Raw genomic sequence first — 7,284 nt, forward strand, 5'->3', positions numbered from 1 at the left:
TAATAATAATAATAATAATAATAATAACAATGACAATAATAATAATTTTAAAAATGTTAAAAATAACATCAAATTTGTACGTGCGTAGACATTTCAATGAGATTTTTAAAAAAGTTTTAGTTTCATAAACAGTTTTACAGCACTTCCAATATGTCAGACGGGTATGAGGGAAGTTGGAAAAGTACTTTTCACAACAAAAACAGCAACAACAACAACAACAGCAACAAAAACAACAACAAAAACAACAACAAAAACAACAAAAACAACAACAACAACAACAACAACAACAACTTACGCCGTCTGCACGACCACTGTGATGGCTGTGCTGGTCATTGGGTGACCCTTGTGGTCAATGCCGTTAGCCTCACACTTGTACTTGCCAACCACATTTTTAGTGGGGTATAGCCACTACGGAGATAAAGGCAAAACAAAACTGTCATTGGTTATACATGTACATTTTGTTTTTCTTTTTCTTTTTTCATCATCTGTATCCGTTAGGCGCCGAGGGGAGATGCACTTTTCTTTTGTGGTGCAGGTCTGGAGCTATTTCAATTGAGATATACATTTTCACGGTTTCCTTGACGCCCTCAATCCATCTTTTTTCGTGGCCTTCCTCTTCCCTTATAACCTGAGTACTTGGTGGTATAGGATCTCGAGGCTGACGGCAAGGTGACATACGTGACATGTTGCCGAACCATTTTACTATTATTTTATCGATGCAATGCAGGTAGATTAGTTCAGGCTAAAGTGAAAAAGAAAAAGGCAGTTGCAAGAAATCTATTTACAGACAAGGCTGTGTTGACTCGCTTAGGAAGTATTACCACAGAATAATATCATGTCCGATCAGCTACAGACAAAATTCAGTGTCTCTGTATGTGGTGCTTACGTTATATTGTAAACCAAATTACGCTAAAATACAAAGCTACCCCACACCCCAACAAACCCCCAACCCCCTAACAAAAACAAAAACAAATCAAAAGAAACACAAGAACAGAGTACCTCTAAGGCGATGAAGGAGTAAGCGTCTGGCTTGTGGTGTCCTGTGACAATGGAGCCCATAGTGTTGGTTTCTTCCACTTTGTTGTGGGAAAACGCCGTAATGGAAGCGACTTCCCTGAAAGAAAAAAACAGGTAAACCAGGTACGTGTAAGTTTATCTGTAAAAGATCAAGGAGAAGACCGCGTGGAACCTGGACCGGAGAAGAATCTCAGAAATTGATGTACAGAAAAGTGAGAAGACAGGGATAAACACCAAGAGGCTAACCAAGGATATAGCAAGGTGGAAAGTGTTTATTTTCGGTCTATCCAGGTGCAATGTTAAAAAGCAATGTTAATAATGCAAATACATGTATATCTGAGTTTACTTATCGCCCCTATCATTGGTTTTAAAACTCCCTTATCAATACTAGTAGGTTATTTAAAAGGCCGGACCTCCAAATAAAACACTTGTCGCATATAAATCCGAGCCAGAGGGGTAGAGAGCTTTGAAAACTCCACAAATCGACCCAAGTTGAAAAACGCCTAGTTTGGGATTTGAATCAGGGGCATCCACTCCGTAGTCCAGCATGCTGCAGAGTGAGCTAGTGGAGCGCTCAAGAAAACAGATTGTCCTGTTCTCGTTTAGATAATGCTCATGTATATTATCATTTACAGCAATCTAGCTCTGCAAAACATACTGCAAACAAAAAAACGTGCTAAAAGATTTATTTTTCATTAAGATTATCTTTACAACACCGCAATCATTAATTTAAATAGCTTAGCTTGCTTCAATATAAGCTGTTGACAATCAACATAACACACAGAGAGTTACACATGCAGAGAGACATGTATAAATAAATAAATATATTATATAATATATATATATATATATATATATATATATATATATATATATATATATATATATATATATATATATAAATATATATATGCGAGGCAGCGTGGTGGAATCAGGCTCTCGTCAATTTTTGAGCATATTGAGTTATTGGTATCATCTTAAAGCTTGTTCATTTGTCTTACTTTCAATTAAAAAATTACCCACCCATCTTCAATAGAAGTGGAGATATTTTGGATTGAAGGAGGTGGGGGTCACCCGGTTTCAGAGGTAAAATTGCGAGAAAATAGCCTCCAAAGCTTGGTAAATTCCAAAGCTGGAGAGTCCATGGAAACTGTAAATTTATATTTTTGTGCCTTTAATCAACGTTTTCGGTGAAATCCTCAAAGGAATGTGTTTGTAAATGGACATAAAAGGTGTTGAGCTAAAAAAAACAAAATTTAGATAAAAATTGCTAAGCAGGGAGAAAACTGCTGTTTTCTTCGATTTCATTATTTTGGCGAGAGCCTGATTCCACCACACTGCCTCACATATAGACAAACGGGAAGGAACATCTCATATCAAGTACATGTATATCTTTTTTTTCAGTCACCACTGGACAGAACCCGGTGTCAACTCTTGCTGATCTGGTTTCCTGAGAAAAACAAACCTGCTTACTGAACATAAACAAATACACAAGCCCAAGTCTGAACCAAAAGAGGTACCTTAGAATTACGAAGTTCTATAATTCGACTTTTCTAGCTGCTTTGAATAACTAAGAAACAAAGCTTGGGGTGTAATGGCCTTCAAAGAGCTTCTCTTGGAAACTGCAAATATTCATTTAAGTGCCTTTAATCAAAGTTTTTCAATAAAATCCACTCACAATTATGTTTTTAAATAGACATAAAAGGTTTTGAACAAATATTTGTGAATAGAAAAAATATCAGAAAAAAGAAAGAAAAACATTTCGAAAAAGATTGCCGAACAGATAGATAGATTCTGATTTCTTTGACAAGATCATTTTGACGAGCGCATGATTTCACCCCGACGACGATGAGACACAATTAGCTAACCTGTAAACAGTATCTGTTGCAGAGTCTGTCTTGTACAAAATAAGGGACACTATTGAGTTGAAGTCCGAGCCGTTCTGGTGTGTGAACGAGCAGTTGATGGTTAGGTGTTCCGTGTAGCCTTCGTGTATCCTGTTATGTGTTGTGATAATCTCCACTCCATCACTTGAGGCAATGTGGGGGGAGCTCAAATCTGCCTCTATAGTAATGGTAATAGTAACAACTATAACAACAGTGTTAACAATTATGATGATAATAATAATCATCATCATCATTATCATCATCATCATTATCATCATCATCCTAATAATAATAATAATAATAATAATAATAATAATAATAATAATAAGAAGAAGAAGAAGAAGAAGAAGAAGAAGAAGAAGAAGAAGAAGAAGAAGAAGAAGAAGAAGAAGAAGAAGAACAACAACAACAACAACAGCGACAGACAGACAGATAGATAGATAAATAGATAGATAGATAGATAGATAGATAGATAGATAGATAGATAGATAGATAGATAGATAGATAGATAGATAGATTGATAGATTGATAGATAGATAGCTCGTCAGCAAGCTCTATGCACTTTACAATATTATTATATAGAAATACATAATGACACGTTTAGCTTAGTTTTAGTAAGCGTTTTATGGCACTTGCAACGCGATTAGGTCAAATAAGCAAGGGTGATTAGAAGTGCTACATGAGAGTAACAAACACGAAAACACAGGGGGAAAGAAAAGGACGATAGATGTTTGATAAAAAAGAAGGAGCGGATACGTAATATGTTAACATTTACATTGTCTGTTCTTACACTAATTCATTAAATGTTTTTAAAGGTTTAACAATCTTAGATAGGTAAAGGTTGGGTAGGGGGGATCTTTTGCGAAAATATAGACGTAGTTTAAATGTAAAAAAACCACCAGACTTTAATTAACGGAAAAGCTATTTTTCTATCACGTTGTGCTAAGAGTCAAAACGGCTTTAATGCTTGGATTGGCGAGAGAGTTTACAGTTTTTACTTAAATTAGATGGCAGTGTATGACAATAATATTATGGAAGGAAAGTCTGTACTTTAGATGCAAAGAGACTCACCAGCAGCAAACGCTGACAGAAGCAGAGAAAAAACTAGGAACCACATCTTGGAGATAAACAGGACTTTTCGTCTTCACGATCCCTACCAGGCAGGCTACGTTTATAATAATGAGCTTTAGTGGGGTAACGTTTTGATTACGGATTTGTTAATTAAGTGGGTTATACACGAAAGTCAGAAAAAAATATAGAACGGACTTAAGCAGATAAGACATTGAATATTAAATTTTGACCCAGTTTGATTTAAAACAAGGAGCTGGCGTCCATTTCTTCCCCGTCATGATGACGCTACTGTCACGTACTATTAGATACGTGAGAGAGAGGACGAAAACCGGGTCATGACGCCGTGGAATCAGGTGCTAGTCAAATTCTGAGCAATAAATAGAATTATTGGTAACATCAAAATGTTTGTTTATTTTTTTCTTTCGATCAAAAACAAAAAGAAAACAATAAGAAACGAACAAAAACGACAAAAAAGACACAACAACAAACAAAAACAAAAACGAGACAAGTAAACAAATCCCATGCATCTTATTTTAATACGATCTATTTGCGACTGAAGACGGTTGGGCCTCCTTGATGTCAGAGGGTAAAATTAGTGTGAAAATGTCCTCCAAAATTTGATGGCTTCCAAACTTGAGTGTCTTGGGAAGCTGCAAATGTACGTGTTTCCTGTGCTTTTGACCAACAGTTTTCAGGAAATAATTCCAAACATAAATGCGTTTTTGATTTACACAAAATATCATTGAGCTCTCCTGATAAATAAATAAGATGAAATTCGATACCAATAACCCAACAGGCAGATAAATGTATGTTTCTACAAATTCATTATTTTGACGAACGTCTGTTTTTAATACAATGCCACAGATGTTTTTCTCCAATAATGAAATCAAAGAAAAAGGCATTTTAACACCAGTTTGGTAAGTTTTATAGACATTTGTGAAGTGTGCTGACAAAATGAGTTACTTGTCAGATTCAAGCCTTAAGGAAATAGATACATCATGCTTATAGGTGAAGTTTTTACAGTTTATAAGTAGGGAATAATAAAAGACAGGTCAGAGTTGGAGAATGTGGCATCAACTGAAAATCTACAAGTTTGACCCTAATGGTGATTTTTGGCCAAAATCTCCATTTGTGGATTGCGAGAAGTAACTCATTTTGTCAGCATGCCTCACATTTTCTTTTTTTGGCTTAACACGTTTTATGTTCATATGAAACAACATTTCCATATGAATTTTACTGAAAAACCTTGTCTAAATGTTCAGATTTCAAGTACATTTTAGTTATTAAAGTCACCAAACTTCGGCGGCTATTTTTTCTCATTAATTTAAAAGGGGGGGGGGGGACACCCACAAAGCCCCTATTCGGCTCAAAATTATGGAATTTGAGTTGTAGGCATTGTTAGCTTCCTCAGTCTCTCCTACAACTATTTCATTGCATAAGAACCCCCCAAAAACCCTTTTTTCCCCATACCGGGCATGTTTATTTCCACCATTTCCTCATAAAGTCAATATTTTATTTTTCTTTACCGACAGTTTTCTCAGAACGCGACATTTCTTTATACTTTTTTGTATAACTCCACCAGTTTTCACCCAATCTTTATGAAATTTTCACAAAATGAAGAGAAGATGTAATGCTAAAATTTGTCTGCTGAATATTTGATGTTTGGAATAGCTTTTTGTTGGTGGTGTCTTGAGTGTGAATTGTCATGGATTTTATATTCCCATCGACACAATTAAATCTTTAATTTTTTATTAAGGGGCCTGTTTCGGACCTTCGTATGAGGAATAATCCAGGTCGAGAGGGATACAGCATCCAAGGAGAAAGATAATCTCTATCTATCTATCTATCTATCTATCTATCTATCTATCTATCTATCTATCTATCTATTCATCTATCTATCTATTCATCCCTTTTCTCTCTCTGTCCCCCTCCCTATCTCTATTTCCTCCATCTTCTCTCTCTATCTCTTTCTCTCTCTCTCTCTTTCTCTCTCTCTCTTTCTCTCTCTCCCCCCCCCTCTCTCTCTCTCTCTCTCTCTCTCTCTCTCTCTCTCTCTCTCTCTCTCTCTCTCTCTCTCTCTCTCCCCACCTCCTTCATGTCCTCATAAGACATCACCAGTATGGGCAGGTCAGGATGTGTCTTCACGACCACGTCCCCGGATTTGTAGAAGTCAAAGTAGGAGCTGTAGTCAACTGGAGGGGAAGGGGTGGGGCAAAAAAGGAGGTGGGTGTGAGAACATAGTTAGTGCGTATATTGAGAGGTGATGAGGATGGGGATAGGGTAATGGGAGGGGGAAAGAGGCGGTAAAACGAGTGGAAGAGGGATGGGATAAAAGGGATAGGGTTTGGATAAGAGGGATAGGGATGGAATAAATCCTAGGGGGGTATCCCGAAAAATGTTGTTTTTAGAAAATTGAAAAAAATTCTGTGCCCCTTGTCCAGTTTCTTTAAAAGACAATTAGAGTTTTCGCTGTAACCAAACAAATATGCACACCAATATAATCAAACTTCCCCTATAGGTAGGGCAATGCCCACTTTTGCTGTAGGTCAAGGTTTCTGGAAACCCACGAAATCTGGGTTAGCCTTCTTGTCCTTAAAAGCGACAAATTATCTTCAGCACGCATATGACCTTAATGTGTAGCATGTTCCGTAAAACTCTTACTACGTGTAAAACTAAACATATCTCTCCTCCTTTTTTATGAGTATTACTGTCTTGTAACACCCCTAATCTTCGGCACTTATATGACCATTTTGTGTTGTAAGTGCCGTAAAACGTGTATCGTAGTCAACCTGTGTGGGCCGATTTGAAGTGATGAATAGGGACAAAGGGAGACAATGACATGTTAATGATGAAATTAAATGAGGAAAGCTAGATTACCTCCCATTTGCAACTTATACAAGATTATATTATTATTACTATTATCGAAGGTACCGGAAGAGAGATAAAATAACAGTGATGCAGTTTTTCGGGACACCTGAAAGTCTTGAACTTCTTGCTGTCACTGGCAAACTAGGAAGGGGTAAGCTAAGAGTAACCTACTTAGGGACCCTAAACAAATGGGTAACGGGGAAAGATAAGGAAAACGTAGCTTTTTTTAAGAGCATCCGAGTAAAGGAATGAATGGAGAACCGTGATCGCTGATGTCTGTCGCAGATCTGGCACTGGATGGTGACCGGTAGTCATTTTACCGTTCCATTGACACAATTTGTAATACATACATACGTACATACATACATACATACATACATACATACATACATACATACATACATACATACATACATACATACATACATACATATATATATAC

General features: G+C 36.7%; 1 long non-coding RNA gene across 1 annotated transcript; it reads right to left on the minus strand.

The window, feature by feature from the left end:
• Positions 1-303: 303 nt before the first annotated feature.
• LOC118478067 lies at positions 304-2,930 on the minus strand. The gene is made up of 3 exons (XR_004858781.1): positions 2,886-2,930; positions 1,000-1,114; positions 304-408 (listed from the first exon to the last, which is right to left on the minus strand). It is a non-coding gene; the product is annotated as an uncharacterized LOC118478067 (long non-coding RNA).
• Between the last annotated feature and the right edge of the window lie 4,354 nt (positions 2,931-7,284).

Source organism: Aplysia californica, unplaced genomic scaffold (assembly GCF_000002075.1).
Source record: "Aplysia californica isolate F4 #8 unplaced genomic scaffold, AplCal3.0 scaffold00359, whole genome shotgun sequence".
In the NCBI taxonomy this organism is placed as follows: domain Eukaryota; kingdom Metazoa; phylum Mollusca; class Gastropoda; order Aplysiida; family Aplysiidae; genus Aplysia; species Aplysia californica.